The 18,282-nt window shown below is 42.6% G+C and overlaps 1 protein-coding gene across 1 annotated transcript in view; it reads right to left on the bottom strand.

The window, feature by feature from the left end:
- The window catches only part of ZRANB1 (zinc finger RANBP2-type containing 1), a 108,572-nt gene extending 103,775 nt beyond the window's left edge, over positions 1–4,797 (bottom strand). The window contains exon 1 of the mRNA XM_057506451.1: positions 4,765–4,797. The gene's annotated coding sequence lies outside the window, so the exon portion shown is untranslated. The remainder of the gene's footprint in view (positions 1–4,764) is intronic.
- Between the last annotated feature and the right edge of the window lie 13,485 nt (positions 4,798–18,282).

The following is an 18,282-nucleotide window of genomic DNA, read 5'->3' as shown; positions in this document are numbered from 1 at the left end:
ATGAAATCATAAAAATAAAGTTATAAAAAACAGTGTTATGCAGGTACCAAAGGGAAAGGGACTGGGAGGATGGGTGGGTAGGGAGGGATAAGGGGGGGGAGAAGTAGGGGGGTATTAAGATTAACATGCGTAGGGGGGTAGGAGAAAGGGGAGGGCTGTACAACACAGAGAAGGCAAGCAGTGATTCTACAACATTTTGCTATGCTGATGGACAGTGACTGTAAAGGGGTTTATAGGGGAGACCTGGTATAGGGGAGAGCCTAGTAAACATAATATTCGTCATGTAAGTGTCGATTAGTGATACCAAAAAAACAAAAAAGGCAGTTCCTGTGTGGTGACCTCCAACGAGTTCTACACAAGGGTATAAAGGGCATATAAAAGTGTAGGCAAAGGGCCTGTTTGTGTTTATACAGAGGATCAAAGCCTAATTGGGCTACCCCGAAAATGAACTAAGATACGATATGAAAAAGACCTTCCAACATCAGCACTCTCTGGAAGACTCATGCCAGAAGATGATCATCAAAAAACCCCAACAAAGATCCACGCACTGCTACAGGTGTAGATGCACTCATCCCACCAGTTCCTGGACTTGCCATGGGAATGAGGAAGGAGATATCTAAGCTGGCCTGTGCATACAGTAAAACAACAAATTTGACTGGATCTATACTGTTGGAACTCAAACAAGAATTAGGAGAAGTGCAAATTGTAGCGCTCCAAAATCTTACAACTACAGACTATTTACTGTTAAAAGAACATATGGGATGTGAACAGTCCCCAGGAATGGGTTGTTTTAATTTGTCTGATTTCTCTCAGACTGTTCAAGCTCAGTTGGACAATATCCACCATATCATAGATAAGTTTTCACAAATGCCTAAGGTGTCTAACTGCTTTTCTTGGTTTCACTGGAGATGGCTGTTAATTACAGGTATGCTTTGGTTATGTAACTATACTCCTATTATGTTAATGTGTGTGCACAATTTAATTAGTAGTTTAAAACCTATACATGCTGAAGTTACTCTACAAGAAGATATGTCAAAGAAATAATCAATCTTCCCAGGTTTTCTTCTGCCTGCTACTTGTATAGCTTTTCTTCTTCCTTCCTAATTACAACCCTTAAATAGAATTCGTGCCTCATATAGAATTTACCGAGTATCATAATTCTTCCAAGTGGTAAAGATACCTCAAGACAAATGCTGGGCATAGAAGTCACAGGGCATAAATCTGCAAAGAAGTAAAAAGCTAACCTTTTCAAACAATAAGGCTTCTCTCTCACTTACCAACTTAACATTTCCCTGTATGGCCCCGGAAGATGACTGGTTAGCCAGAGACGGGTAAGATTCCTCAAGGGAGGAACAACCTAAGACAGGCACAGTCGCAGGGGGTCATCAGGTGAGAAATTGGGGATCAACAGAGGTGAGGCTTAGAACCTCACCCTCCCTGTTCTGAGAGAAATCTTCTGCATACGTGGATGTTTTATTGCCCTGGTCTAGCTTGGATTAACACATAGTCTACAGGCACACACCTGATCATCTACATTTGCTCTCTTACAACACTAAACTATGTTTTCTACCTTTATCTCGTATCTACCTACCACTTCAGCATTTTATTAAAAATAATAATAATAAAGAGAGAAATGTGGTATCCACATATAAATCAAGTTTAAAAATCAAATGAATATTCATATTTGAACTGTTTATAGTTCATAATGCATGAACAAAACCAAAAGCTTCTGTGATGACTGCCCTTGTACTGTTCACCATGTAACTTATTCACTATGTAAGAATTTGTTCTCCATGTAAGAACTTGTTCGTTATGCATCAGAAGATTGGAGACTGACGAAAATTAGGCTTGGGGTGGATTAATGATTGTGCATTGAGTATTGACCCCCCTATACAGAATTTTATTGTTGTTAACAACCATTTGATCAATAAATATGAGAGATGCCCTCACAACAACAACAACAACAACAACAAAAGTACACACTTCCAATTGTAAAATAAATAAGTAACCAGGATGTAATGTATAGCATAAGGAATATAGTCAAAATATTGTAACAACTTGGTATGGTGATAGCTGCTACCTAGAATTATCATGTATATAAATGTTCTACCACTGTGTTGTACACCTGAAACTAATGTAATGTAATACTGTGTGTCAACTACCCTTCAATAAAAAATAATTATCTACAAAACAAAAACAAAAACAAAAACAAAAAACAGTGTTATGATATCACAAACAAATTTATGTCACTAATTTAAAACAGATGAAGTGGACAAATTGCTTGAAAAAGTAGTTTACCAGCACTGTCACAAGAAGAAATATAAAATATGAATAAGCCTATACGTACTGCATAAACTGAATTTTGAATTAAAAACTTCCACACACAACACATACTCTCTCTCTCTCCATTCCCAACCCCCCAGGTACATATGGCTTCCCCAGAGAATTCTCTCAAACAAGTTAGGAAGAAATAACTCCCATCTTATGCAAAGTCTTCTAGAGAATAGAAATAGGTGGAATCCTGCCCAGCTTATTTTGTAAGCCAACATAACCTTGATCTCAAAACCTGATAAGGACATTACAAGAAAGGAAAATTACAAGTGACTCTCTTTCATGAACAATGATCCAAAATCCCTTGGCAAAATATTAGCAAATTAAATCCAGTGATATATGAAAATGATACCTCACAAGAAATTGGTTTATTCTACAAGTGAAAGATTAATTTTAAACATTAAAACAATGTAGTTTACCACACTTAACCAAATAAGAGGAAAAATCATATGCATTTGATAAAATCCAATATTCATTCATAGTAATAAAAAATTTTCAGGAAAGTAGGAATAGAAGGTCATAGAAAAAGTACGGAAACTTCCTCAATCTAATAGAATGTCTGCAAAAAAACTATCACAAGCATCTTACTGAATGTGAAATATTGAAAGCTTTCTCCCTAAGACAGGAATAAGACAAGGGCGTGCCCTATCAACACTTCTATTTAACATTATATGAAGGTCCAAGCACGAGCAAAATGGTAAAAAGAGAAGTAAAAGGTATAGAATGGAACAAATAAGACTGTTATTACTCACAGGCGACATGATTGTATGCATAGAAAAAATTTTAAGTCTGTAGATAAACCCTTAGAATTAATAATTAACAAAGTTGCTAAATACAAGGTCAGTATCAACATACATCAACTGTATTTCAACATACCAGTAGTAAGTAGAAATGAAATTTTAAAATACTACTATTTACAATATATCATGGGAATGCACACGAACCCACATATTGGAAGCATGCGCAACCGTGCACATAATACATTGAATGCCTTGGAATAAAATGAATGAAAGACACGTGAGACGTCTACACAGAACGCAAGTCAGTATTGCAAGAAATTAATAAAGACCTGAATCAATGGACAGATATATCTGGTTTGTGGATTAGAAAGCTCAATATTGTAAAGATGTCTATTATTTCCAATTGATCTATAGATTCAGTGCAATTAAAATCTCAGCAAGATTATCTGGGGGATGTGGAAGTTGACAAGCTGATACTAAAGTTTATATGGGAATGCAAAGAACCAAGAATGGCCAAGAAGAACAGATATCAACAGTTATCATAGACCCCCATTAGGATAAACAGGCCACGAGAGTAAGAGAGTTCACAGACACACCTGCATTTGACTTGATGAATGTGCCAATGGGCTGCCATGGGGAAAGGATTCTCTCTAGTAACTGGTGCTGAGTCAACTGTGAATTAATAGAGAAAAAACACATTTGGGTCCTTAGATCACATAACATACAAAAATGTTGACCCTTACTTCATACCATAGGCAAGAATCAAATATGTAAAGTAAAACAAGGCTTCTAGAGAAAAAAAACAAACCTCAGAAAATTTTCATGACTTTAGCATAAAGACTTCTTAAATAAGATGCAAAACATTTGACCACAAGAGAAATCAATTGACAAATTGGATTTGATTAAAATTTTAAATTTCTGTTCAGCAAGAAACACTTGTAAGAGAGTAAAAAGGTAAGTGTGTGAGAGAAACAAGATATTTGGTTATATATATGTACACATACATATACACAAATATACATATTAAAAACCTGTCTGGAAAACATGCAAACTCTCACAAATCAATCATAAAAAGGTAGATAACATAACAAAAAATGAGCTCAGGCAGGACCTTTACAAAAGAAGTTATTGAACGGCCAGTAACCACACAGAAAGGTGTTCAACCTCATGAGTTTCCAGGCAAGTGCAACTTCAAATCACAATGATCACCACTCACACTAACCACAACGGCTAAAATGATTCAAATTGACAATACCAAGTGTGGATGAGCCTGGAGCCCCTGGAACCCTCAAACTTGGCTGTTACAAGTATGAACTGGGGAGACCACAGTGGAAAACTGATGGTTGTATCTATTAAAGCTGACCAACTGCAGACCTTATGACCAGCAATCCACGCTTAGGTGAACATCCCAAAGAAATGCAGATGTAGGTTTACCAAGACACACGATGGGAATATTCCACCCTGCATTATTTGCACTTCCTGTCCCAGAAAAGGCTCAGTCTTCTGTCCACAGTAAACAATTGCTGTACTCAAAAACAAGGATGAATCTTACAATAATGTCGAGTCAAAGAAACAGTCAAGTTCATAAACAGACAAAATTAATCTACAGTAAATTAATTTTGGTCACCTTGGGCTGCTCTAGTAGAATACCACAGACTGGGTGATTTAAAAGTAACGGGAATGTATTGCTCACAGTTCTGGAGGTTGGAAGTCTGAGATCAAAGGACCAGCATGGCCAGAGCTTGGTGAGGTCCCTTCCTGGTTTGCAAGCTCTCTGGCATCTCCTCTTATAAGGACCCTTATCCCGCCTCGAGGGCACCCTCATGACCATCAAACCCTAATCACCTCCCCAAAACATCACCTCCAAATACCATTCCTTTGGAGGTTAGAGTTTCAACAACATACAAATTTTGGGAGGACACAAACACGCAGTCAGCTATGAGGAAGTCCAGAGAGGGGAGCAGTGACAGGGCACGAGGAGGGACCTTCTGAGGCCCAGGTGTCTTTTTTTTTAATTGACAGATAATTGCATATAACATTGTATTAGTTTCAGGTGTACAACGTCATGTTCAATCACGCATATTTTGTGAAGGATCATCACGTAGGTGAATTTCCTGATCATTGGTTTCACAGGTATGTTCACTTTGTGAAAATTCAACAAGCCATAAATTCGTGTTCTTTTCTGTATATATGTTACATTTTGATAAAAATTTACTCCAACAAAAGAGAAGGGAAGGGGGCTCAAGAGGGAGGGAAGTGGAGACTAGAAAAAGAGGGAGGGAGGGGGACAGAAAATACGCCACATTTCCCAGCTAATATCATCACATTAAGGGGTAGGATTTCGACATATGAAATCCTGAGTACTGGTCCCACCTGGTCTCAGGTGCCCAGAGCGTATTTTCCAAGCATCAGCTCAGCAAAGTGCATTCTCGCAGGATTCAGTCAGGGACAGATGGCAGGAGAAAGGTGCCAGTGATCTCCCCCACCGTCCCCCTTTTCCTGGGGGCTTGGATGTCACTCAGCCTCACCCCCAACTCTATGCCCGCCCTCCCTGGGTGGGAGGAGATCTGAGGGCCAGCCTCCGGAAGAGGAATGGGGATTAATTTGCTCCTCCACCTGGGTACTCTGAGTGGGCAGGCCTAGGGAATGAGCAGGTGGATCATGCCCGTGAGCTGCAGAGATGTGGCTGACCTCCACCATGATGGGCACTTCTGGTCCAAGCTGGGGCAGGGGCATGGGGTGTGCTGGTCAGGAAGGGGCCTCCAAGAGTGCAGCTGCCCAGGCCAGGTCCCCTGATCCCTGCCAGCCTCTTGCCTGCCTGCCTCTGTGGGCCAGGACAACACGAAGGGCACCGCAGGCTGAGCCAAGGACAGCTGAGCTTCCTGAGCAGGGTGCCAAACCCTGTTGGGGCTCCGGAACAAATGTTCCAGACCGTTCTTTGTTTACTTCAATCTGGGACAAAAGCCGCTGAGATGATCTCTCCCGGGCTAGCGTTCTGAGTCCCAGATGGTCTGCAGCAGACGCAGCTGAGAGGGGAGGCGCGACCTGTGCCTGGTTCTTTCCTTGGCTTATTGACCTGGTGTCTTGCCAGTGGGGTGCAGCCCTGAGCAACTTCACTATGGATTCGATGAGGAATGACAATGGAACGTCCTTGGGGTGAAAGGGTTTATACCCAACTTTATTCCCATGGTGGCAGGTCAGTCACTAGAGTCCCACCCACTCAGAGCGAGTCTGCACGCAGCAAGCCGGTCTCTGCCTCTGGGCCTCTCTGCCAGTCTCCATCCTCGGCGCTGCCACCACTCCAGCCTCTGCTCTGCTCTCCTGCAGCCTTGCAGCCCTGCCACCATGTCGCCCAGAGCACTGGGCGGAGCTCTTTATATAGAGTCAATAACAACATATTGCCCACATGTGTGTAGTGAGCTAGCCGACCAGGGCCAGGTGAGAATCCTGGCCACAGGGACCTTCACTGTATCCACACCTGGCCCCCATCACAATGCTGCCCTTGCCTCAGTTCCCTCTTTGTGCCAAAAAGGTTAGCATCCTGGGCTGTCCAGTGTGATAGCCACTGGCTATGTGGTGTGTGGCTATTTAAATCTAAATTCAAATTAATTGACACTGAATACAATTAAAAGTTCAGTCCTTCAGTCATGCTAGCCCATATTTAAGTGCTTGGTAGCCACATGGGGCTAGTGGCAGCTGTATTAAACAGTGCAGATATGGGACATTTTCATCACAACAGAAAGTTCCACTGGGCACTGATGGGCTTGACCTATCTGTGGTTTATTGACCTTTTTTATTACCCAGATCCCAAAGTAGCTAGCAGATAAATGAGGAAGAGGCGACCTGAGCTCCCACTTTCTTCACATCCCACCATGGCCCCCGGCTCCTCGCTGGACCCCCTTCCAGCAGCAGTGCTGGCTGACCTATTATCTCTACAACTGTGTCTGGGATGAAGATGTGGCTCGAGACAAGTGCAGCCAGCAGTCACAGTGTTTGCTGTCTTCCAGGCCTTGTTTTCAAGACTTCACATACTTTGCTTCCTTAAATCCTCCCAATAACCCTATGAAAAATGTGTTACTGTCCATCTCTACCTACAGATGAGGCTCAGAGAGGTTGAGGAACTTGCCCCAGGGCACACAGTTAAGGAATTCAAACCCCAGGTGAATCCGATTCCAAAGGCCACTACTTTGTGCTGTCTTAAGCAACTTCCCAGGCCTGGAAGGAAACCCCTTCCCAGGGCTGGAGGCCAGGAAACCCCCGAGGTCACCACTCCACAGTGGGGGCCTCTGTCTCCACTGCACAGAGAGCAAGTTTTGTGCAGAAAGCCTTCATGCTCCCCTGGGACAGGCGGTGTGCTGGGGGCGGGGAGCTGAGGGGAGAAGTCAGGGCTGGCGGACAGGGACTCCTTCCAGACGGGCCGAGCTGAAGGCCTGGACAGGTGGAGGTGGGCGAGAGAGAGTGCCTCGACTCCGAAGGGAAGGAGAATGCAAAGGTCACTCTTACAGAAGGCCACCTGGCGGGTGAGTGGGCCTGGTTACCTGGAGAACCCCAACAGGTTCCAGGCAGCCCGCAGAGGCGACGACTTGTCTAGTCCCTCTCCTCCCACCCCACCCCCAGCGGATTTCTTTAACCTTTGCCTTTTCTTCAACCGAAGGTCGCTGTCCATCGAGGTGTGCTCATTTCTTCTTGTCTACACAGCCTACAAGTGGATACATTCAACATAGTTTTCCTAGCCCTGATAGGCCCTGGGATGCTACCAGGCTTTGCCAATTTCTCCCAGAAGAATAGACTATTTCAGTAGGCTGTGAAAATCAGCAGGGAGTCACAGGACGATAGTCCTACAAGATCCCCATCCCTTCAATGCCATCTGGATGGATCCTTGAGTTCATTTTAGTGGTAGGATGACCAGCACTTTGAGGACTTTCCAGGATGTGGGAATTTCAGTGCTGAATCCAGGAAGTCCCTGGCAAACCAGGACGAGGTGCCCCCCCTAAGTAGCAGCTGCTTCCAAGAAACTCACCTTCACATTCTAAACACCGCTGGTCCCTCAGGACTGCGCACCTGCGGGCACTTGGAGAGTCATCCAGCTTCAGCTTGGCGGGCAGGCCGCAGTCGCAAATACCCAGGCCGTCAGTGCCCGCGGAAATGCCCGAGCACATGGGAGCCCAAACCTCTCAGTCAGTAGTGAGCAGCTGCTGGCAGGGGAGGAACAGGGTAGATTGCCAGCCACCTTGCTGCCCGCCAACGGAACCCTTACTGTGCTTTCACTCTGAGAGGCTTCAGGAACGGCCTTCGTCCTCGGGTGGGAAAGGGATGAGGAGAAAGCCCTCAGGTGGGCCGTGTCCCCCGTGGAGAGGAAGACGTTCCACCTCTGTCTCCTTGGAGGGGAGTCTGCTCTGGGCTTTGACTGGAAGAAACATAAGCTGGCATAGCATTCGTCTAAATAACCAGGGGAGAGCCGAGTTTGCAGAGGGGGAGAATTGTTTCTGGGCACTGTACTGAACAGTTCACAAAGGCCTTTCTTGGCAAACCTGTAATGTAGTCAGGGGTTGGGTACTAGCATCAGCCCATTTTAAGGTTGAATAAACTGATGTTCAGAAGGTTGCTTCGCGAAGTGACGAAAGCCCACCCTGTAACTTGGTCCGTGTGTGTGTGGTCTTAGGCCTCCCCTCCTCACACATCAGTCCCCAAGCCGACCAGCGAGACAAGGACCGGCTCCCGTGCACGATGGGCAGGGCTTCCTGTTCTACAGTGGACCTCGCCCACCACAATATTCTCACTTGCGTGAAACAAGGTCACATTGGATAAATAAACTGTGGCACACCTAGTTGATGAAACAAGGTCACATTGGATAAACTGTGGCACACCCAGACAATGGAATATCACTCAGCGCTAAAAAGAAATGAACTGTCAAGACCATGAAAAGACACAGAGGAACCTTAAATGCATGTTACCAAATGGAAGAAACCAATCTGAAATAGCTATACGCTGCGTGATCCCAACCATATGACATTCAGGAAAAGGCAGACTATAGAGATGGCGAAAAGATCTGTGGTTGTCAGAGGGTGGGGCAAGGGGGAGAGGAATAGGTGGAGTACTGAGGATTTTTTAGGGCAGTGGAACTATTCTGTGAGAGACATATGGTGGGTATGTGTCATTATACCTTTGTCAAAACCCACAGAATGTACAACACCAAGAGTGACCCCTAAGATAAACTACGGACACTGGGTGCCCATGACGTGTCAATGCAGGTTCATCAATTGTAGGAAATGTACCACCTGGTGGGGCTGTTCACAGCCGGGGAGGGAGGGGATATATGGGAACTCTGTTTTCCTCAGTTTTGCCATGAACCTGAAACTGCTCTAAAAAATGAAGTTCATTAGTGAAAGAGTGAAGGCTGGTTCCCCGCTGAGCCATCCACCCTCTTGTCGACCTGGCAGTCTCCTCTCCGGTCTGCCATCCTTGCCTGGAGCCCACTTCCTCCCAACAGCCTTCCCTGGCCCTGCTCTGCGTTGTTCCTATTTTTGAAGATGGGTTTTATTACTTCACTTACAGCATCATATTCTGACTTATTTCCTGGCTATTGTCTCCTCGGTGCTCACCCTTGGGGCCCACACGCCAGACTCTTGCTCTTCCTCTGTGAACTCCTGAGCCGCGCCACGTCTCCCCAGACTCGTGGAAGATCTGAAGCCCCTCTCGGCACGCCCCCCACCCCCATCCCCAATTATTCCCGGGTTTTGCCTTTACCAAGGGATGGCATTTACTTACCACTGGGGCTCTGAGGGCCTGTGCAGGAGCTCTCTGGAATTCCAGATTGGAAACTCCTTGAGGGTAGTGTATCAGCAAGGGTTTTACAGCTGCAAGAAACAAAAGTTAACCCTTTCTAATCTTGGCAAGAAATCACGATTTACCAGGAGGATTCTGAGTGACACAGACTATCAGAGGACAAGTTGAAGAACCAGAGCCAGCTGTGCAGGGACAGTGGCATCTCCAGGGACCTCGGGAGGAGGCACACCTGGGCCCTCTCTCCAGGCTATGGCCACCAGCTGGCTCAGCCCCAGCACCTTCCAGCTCTGCACATCTCTGCTCAAGATTCACATTTCTAGAGAGTCTGATTGGCCTTCCTTTGGTCAGGTGCCCGGGGGCTCGGGGTTCCCTGGGAGTCCTTCTAGAACCACAGGGAGGCTGAGGGGCAGGAAACCATGTCCACTGAAGTAGGGGCTATGTCTTATACACTTGGCACTGCCCGACACAGCTGGTGCTCAAGTCTGTAGAATGAATGAATGTGCACATGTGTGAACCTGCCTCCAAGGAGTCACACCATCTTCCTGATCCTTGCCAGGCTTGGCCTAGGACTTCGTCCTTTCAAAGATTGTTCAAGGCCTCTCTTAGGGCATGGGAACGGCACTGAGAAGGGCATGGGCATAGAACCTGCTGGATTAGCAGGGTCACAGGGCCTAGAGGGGCAAGTCAGACACAGACCCCTGATTTGGGCAACAACCAGGATACAAAAGCCAATCCTTAGACAGAAGATTAACCCAGAGGAGGAATAAGATCTGTACTGCATCAGATTCTGTATGTGATGAGATTCTGCTCAGGAGTGGGTTCCCCAGGTACAAGCAGATTCATAAACATTGAATTTGCCTGCAACCTTCCAGGAAGTTGGATTCCTTTAAGCTTGGAGGTCATGGGACCTCAGAAATCACCTACTGGAACCTCTTACTTTTTCAGAGCAGGGAACTGAGATCCAGAGAGGTGTGGTGTTTTGCTCAAGGTCATAGCATATTCATGACGGTCTTCCTGTTGTGCAGCGGTGGCCCTCTGCTGATAACGGGATGCTGGGAACCCTGGCCTTGCGCCTTTCCTTGGTGATCTGGATGTCGACTGGCTTATTCCATTTGGGGACCACTTTATTCCACCCTACCTGCCTTTTTGATCCATGGATCCAGGATGGTGGCTGTTCTTCAGTGCTAACAGTGTGAGCTGCACCAAGCATCATGCAATTTCTTCATCTTTAATAAATGTTCAACACTCGCACCCAGGCTTGTTCCCACCGGTGTCAGCTAGTTATCACTGCCTAATAAATCATTCCCAAAGGGTGGTAGCTTATAGCAGTAACCTTTCTTTAGGTCACAGTTCTGTGGATTGGCAGTTTGGGCTGGGCCCAGCTCCCCTGTGTATCTGCAGTCAGCTGTGGGACGGATTGGCTGATTTGCTATCTTGGCTGGGTTCTGTCTCCTATTTGGGTGTCATTTGGCTGTAGACCTTGTTTAGGATGGCTTTGGCTGGGACAACTGTCTTCCTTAGTGTCTCTCCTGGCCCAGGAGACCATCCTGGGTCTGTTCTCATGGTGAGGGAAGGGCTGAAGAGGGGCAGCGGAGGCACTCAGGTCCCTGTTATTTTCTATTGGCCAAACAATCATAAGGCCAGCTCAGATTCAAGGAGTAGGGAAATAGACTCCACATCTTATGTATTATTGCAAAACTCGTTGCAAAGCATTATTAATAACTGCGAAAAAGTGGAAGCAACCCAATGTCAACCAACTGATAAATGGATAAACAAAATATGATATACCAATGTCATATTATTGGCCATAAAAATGAATGAAATATGGATATATGCTACAACATGTATGAATCTTGAAAACATTGTAAATGAAAGAAGCCAGACACAAAAGATGACGTATCATACAACTTCTTCATTTATATGAAATGTCCAGGATAGGCAAACTCATAGGATCAGAAAGCAGATTAGTGGTTCCCAGAGGTTGGGGTGAAAGGCAGATGAGGCTTCTTTTGAGGGATGATGAAAATGTTCCAAAATTAAATAGTGGTGATGGGTGCATAACTCTGTGAATATACTGTAACCACTGAATTGCACAACTTAAAGGGGTGCATTTGATGGTGGATAAATTATATCTCAATAAAGCTGTTATTTAAAAAGTAAACAAGTGGAAAATTTACTGCAAAGCAAATCTATCAAAGTAACAAAACATCTTTTTGGAAAATGTGTATAAATCAAGGCAATAAAATTTTAATCATTTCTGATGAACTGTTATCTCTTACACAAAGAAAAATCTTGATCATTTACCTACAAGTGAAATTTAAGATTTTTAAAGCTATTTAATGGTTTTGTTGTCCTCATGGAACAATATTTGAAGTAGCATATTGTGCTTTATTGTTGGTCCTCAAGAAATATTATTCCACTGAGAAGATCTTACAAGTAAACATTATGGATTTTGTGCAGATAATATCTGTGTAACACTAGGGAGAAAGTCTACAATTCTGGCCAAAGGTTAGAAGATTTTTTTCTGGATGTTTTAATTTGTTATTTAGTGGGTTTATTCAGTTATTTGTGAATGATGTAATGAAATATGTAAATAAATTAAATCACTTTAACTCTCTTCTTTAAATAGCATTGTATTTACTATCACATCAAGTAAATGTTAGAGAAAATTAAACAATGCATCTTATAAGCTGTGAACCTAAAATTTGAAAAAAAGAATATTTGGACCTCAGTGAGTCTGAGGCACTAAAGCTACAGACCACAGTTTGAAATTGGATTGAGTCTTCAGTACATCTTTGATAGAAAGTATAAAATAGGAATAGCTAACATTTAGAAAATGAAAACAAAGAGATGTGGTTTTAATAAATGATATTCTAATAGAGATGCTGGTATTTTCTTTAATTTTACAAGAAAGAAATATTTTGATTATTGAAGCTGATAAAATAATAGAAGTGATTGAACATATAAACTGATAAAGGAAACCATGAAAAAGGAGGATATTAGAAAAACAAAGAAATATGATATGTTCTTTGAAACAGCCAAGTGGCAATTCCTACAAAAAATGATTTAACTGTAATAAATTACATGAGAACATATTTACTGTTTTATGATAAAAATAATACATCTTGATGTCTTTCAATTTATTTAATCCTGAAATTTGGCTAATTGATGTTTGCAAAGCTCTGTGGACTCTAAGTACATAAAAATTAATAAAACTTAGCAACTTACATGATATTCTCATAGTATTTTCAAGATAGTTGATTCAAGACAGAGATTGGCTATAGAAAAGCCTTACTATGATAAAGGCTAGAAAAATTCCAAATGTAGTTGCTTAGGGTTTAGTAGAAGCTAAGCGAGATGCCAGCATCCAGAGCGAGTTTGCTGATGATAAAAGTATTCTCTGCTTACTGAGCCTGAGCGTTGCTCAATGCTATCAGTGTGGTGAGAAAACCATTGGAAAAGTTTGATGAAATTCTTAAGAAAGACCATGGTCCAGAGAGGGGCGCCATTTAGCTGGTGAGAACAGTAGTAAACAAAAAAATCACATATCACCAAAAATTATTTGGAAATTATTAGAATAATGTGATGAATAACTTATGTTACAATATATGCCACTTTGTTTTATCTAGCTATATGAATAATTATCTTTATATATGGTAGGTTATTTCAAGAATAAAAGAAAATGCATTAATTTCATTCTCTCTGTATTAGATGATATTCCACATCAGTCACTGAATATTTTTGATATCATCCTGCCTGTGGCATGAAGAAGTAGGAGTTACCATCAGCCTTGCTTTATTTTTATTTTTCCCCAACTTTTCATTATGTAAACTTTCAAAGCATACAGAAGAAGAGAAATAATACAATGAATCTCATATACCCAAGACCTAGATTCCCCAATGGCTGCCCTTCACCATGTTGTCTCTCTGCATATGTGGTTGGTAAGCCATTTGAATGTGGGCTGCAGATATCATGAATCTTCACCCCTAACCATTCGGCATATATTTCCTAAAAATCAGGAATTCTCTCTCATTACCATCATATCGTTGTGCTTAAGAAAATTCCCAATAATTTCCTAATGTCATCCAACCCTGCTGTCCCTATTCAGATTTCCCCAAATGTATGGGTTTTTTCAAAGTTGAAACCAGCGGAGGTTGTTGTGTTCCTATAATTGCTTTTAGTCAGAATGGTCCCCCCAACTTTTTTTCCCCATGACGCTGATCTTTTCAAGAAATTGGGCCAGTTTTCTCATTAAATGTCCCATGTTCTGCATTTGTCTGCTTGTTTCCTCGTGAGATGGTTTAACTTGTTCCTGTGTATTTCTTATAAATTGGAAGTTGGGCCTAAAGACTTGTTGAGGTTTGGGTCAGAAAGCAAGGGGAAGACCTCATGGGTGAACACACTCATCGCCACGGCAGGAGGCCTGTCTGTGTCTCTGCTGGTGAAGCTGGAGCCCCACGTGATTAAGGCGGTGACAGTGAGATCTCCACCCTAAACAGATTTTTGAGACAACCAAGGACATTGGAACATGCACACAGTGCTAGGTAATATTAAGGAATAACTTATTTCATTAGGAGGGACAATGGTGTCATGACTGTGTAAGAAAATGTCCTTATTTTTTAGACCTACACACAGAAGTGTCTAAGAGTTGGCAGACAGATGGGATGTTGAGGATACGTCTTAAGAAAACATAGTAATAACTTTTAAAGGAAAAGCAATACATTAAGCTAGGATGTCAAATAGTTGATCTTTTTTTATTTTTTACATGGTGAACAAGTTCTTACATAGTGAATAAGTTCTTACATGGTGACATGTACAAGGGCAGTCATCACAGAAACTTTCGGTTTTTGATCACGCATCATGAACTATAAACAATCAGGTCAAATATGAATATTCATTTGATTTTTATACTTGATTAAAATGTGAATCCCACATTTCTCCCTTATTATTATTATTATTTTTTTTAATAAAATGCTGAAGTGGTAGGTAGATGCAAGGTAAAGGTAGAAAACATAGTTTAGTGCTGTAAGAGGGCAAATGTAGATGATCAGGTGTGTGCCTGTAGACTATGTGTTAATCCAAGCTAGACAAGGGCAGCAAAACATCCACGGATGCAGAAGATTTCTCTCAAAACAGAGGTTCTAAGCCTCACCTCTGTTGGTCCCCAATTTCTCACCTGATGGCCCCCCTGCGACTGTGCCTATCTTAGGTTGTTCCTCCCTTGAGGAATCTTACCCGTCTCTGGCTAACCAGTCATCTTCCGGGGCCATACAGGGAAATGTAAAGTTGGCAAGTGAGAGAGAAGTAGTTGATCATTTTTGAAACTGTCTGAGAAAACACAGTGGTTCTTCATACTATTCTTTCTACTTTTACATATAGTTTTAAAACTTTCATATTTTAAGAAAAGGGGGAAAAAAGGATGAATGAGATGGTGAAGTCAGATATAGCCAACCCCTGACTATGTGTTGGTACCTAGCTCAAGCCCAAATCCCAGGGATCACGGACTGGGACCTTGGTCACTGTCAAATAATTTTCTTGCTCTTGCAGTATAGCAACAAGTGCCAATACAGCCAGCTTGGTAAAACAGATCAGAATATTTACACAATGTCCTTAAAGGGTAAAATACCTTCTGTCAATCTTAACTTTCTAGGTTTCACTCACACTTGTGTGCCTTAGTAAAAGGTCACAGATTCTTTTCTAAAATGTCCAAAGGATGAAATTTAACACAACAGCTGTTTCTAAAAGATAAATTTTGTTCTCTGTGGGATGGGGCCCTTCTTTTGTGCACATTTCCAGTCCTGCCACAGTAGATGGTTCTGGGAGCCACACCAGTCTTTGTGTTGAAATGTGGTTGGTAGAACCCTATCCTGGCCTTGGAGGAAAACTCAGTCAATGAAAGAAATGGCACCCATGGGCTGCTTTACAGGGCCTTCCAGGTTTCTCTAGGGAGACTACGTACAACCCTCTTCAGAGCTGGTCTTGGGTAGCTTTAGGCCTTAGGGCACTTTACTTAGGAAAATTAAATGAGGTCTGGACAGCTCTAAGGTCATTGCTTCTGTGGCATTTTAGTTTACAAAGCATTTTATTTATTTATTTTGGTATCATTAATCTACAATTACATGAGGAACATTATGTTTATTAGACTCCCCCCATCACCAAGTCCCCCCAACAAACCCCACTACAATCACTGTCCATCAGCGAAGTAAGATGTTGTAGAATCACTACTTGTCTTCTGTGTTGCACAGCCCTCCCTTTGCCCCCCCCACATTATACATGCTAATCATACTGCCCCCTTTCTTTTTCCACCCCCTTATCCCTCCCTTCCCACCCATCCTCCCCAGTCCCTTTCCCTTTGGTAACTGTTAGTCCATTCTTTTACAAGGCAGTTTTATGTGTTTCTCAGCAATTCCCTCAGCCACCCTGCAGGACAAGCATCTCTCAAGCCCATTTTACAGATAAGATGATGGAGGCCCTGAGAGGCTGAGACCTCTCAAGACCACACAGGAATGGGTCCTGAAATCTTCTGACTCTGTCATCTCTCTCACCTCGACCCCATGCTGAATTTGTGCCTACCCTTGCGTACTTCGTAACGGACCTAACAAGCCTAGGTAGGAAACTGTTCAAGAAGGTTTTCAGAACAGGTACAATTTAAAGAAGTCAAAATTTTTACTAGTAGGCTTTCCAGATGATCATCTTTGATTGATTACCCAGATGGTCATTCTTCAGGGACAAGTATATCTACAGGGCAGTTTTATTTGGGTCACTCTACTTACACTCAACATTTAAACAACAGGTATTTATTGACAGCACTCTAAGCCAAGCCTGTGCTGGGAATTCTGAGACACCTCAGTCCTTTTCCCCTCGAGGGCTTCACATTCTACTGTGATGTATTAACTGTGATTCCACATAATGTGCGGAGTGATCTGTCGAGATCTGTGGAAGCTGCTGGACAGAGGTTTGAGCCAAGCACCCAGGTCACACGATCCTCCCAGGTGAGTGCGAAAGGTCTCCTAAAGGAGGTGACATTTGAGCCGGGCCTTAAATGAGTAGTTTGTGACACATTGAAAAGACGGAGTATTCTTTAAGGATTCAAGTTGAATAAACTCTCTCTCTTAACTTCCCATCTCACATATGTCAAGGATCTTCCTCAGACTTATTATTTCTAGAGAGTGGCTACTTACTGTGCCCAAATTCCTCCCACATTCCCAGCCCTCAAACTGTCTGAAAGGTGTTATGGATGATCCACATTTAGTACAGCTAAAACAGATCTGTTTCTAATCAGTTACGATTAATGACTAATGGCCCCGGACCCTATCAAGCAGTGCCCACAGTTGGTTGGCCACAGCAAATGTCCCAAGCAAGCATATAATTGCTTTGGAATCAAACACCTCCCAGACTTGTTTGCATGTGGATCAGACTATCAAGGGTCTACACCTCCTACTACTTAACACAATCTAAGGTTCCCCGAGCAGAAAGGGTACCCTCTGAAAGAGCAACAGCAAGCAGGACTCATGCATCCTGCAGAGAACTATCTGCTAGGTCAGGAAATCATTTTTACATTTAAATATTTAAAAAATCCACTTTGTAGTAAACCTTTTAGCCTCTGAGAAAGATCATAAATAATTGCCCCAGACTTGAGTCACTTTTCTAACTTAGAAGGCATTTCTCAAGTTCTTCTTGGAAATTTAGGAAATGGATTCCAAACTAAAAAAAGTGGAATTAACTCTAGATTTACCAGGAAAAAAAATCTGTGTAAAGGCAAAATAAAAAGTGCGTGCATGCATGATTTCATCTGGAAATGAGATAAAAATTGAATGCAGGGAAGTTAGCATCAACAAGGCTGGTCTTACCTTGGCCACAAATCTGAAAGATTGAAGTGTGGTGGTAGAGCCCCAGAGAATCAAGAATGTTTCCAGAATCACCTCTAGAGTAGTCTGCATGAAATAATTCATGTAGTCAGTGACCCATCATTTAAGGAGTCTTTTTTACACAAACACTTACTGCAGAAATATTAGGAAATGCAAATAAGGAAGGATGGGAATAAAAACCATCTATAATGCTGTGACCTAGCAGTAACACTAAAAACACTTTGGTGAATATCCTTGCAGATTGTCTTCTATCAACAGCAATATTACATAAATTTTTTCCACCACAAAAATCACATCATACCTCAGATACTATTTGGAAACCTGGCTCTCTTCATTTGATATCTAGAAGCTATCTTTCCATGTCAAGAAACCTTTTTGACTTATACCTCAACATTTCTAATGGCTGCTGACTTCTGTAGGTGTACCAAAATTCACCCATTCAACTATCATTAGCATTAATTTCCAGTTTTTTGCTATTAGAAAAATGCTGCAATGAACTCCCCTTCTGGCTAAATCTTTGTACCAATAGGCCGCTTCTACGGACTCTATTTTGGACC

This window comes from Manis pentadactyla, chromosome 8 (genome assembly GCF_030020395.1).
Source record: "Manis pentadactyla isolate mManPen7 chromosome 8, mManPen7.hap1, whole genome shotgun sequence".
Lineage (NCBI taxonomy): Eukaryota > Metazoa > Chordata > Mammalia > Pholidota > Manidae > Manis > Manis pentadactyla.
This window is presented reverse-complemented; position numbering and strand designations above follow the sequence as displayed.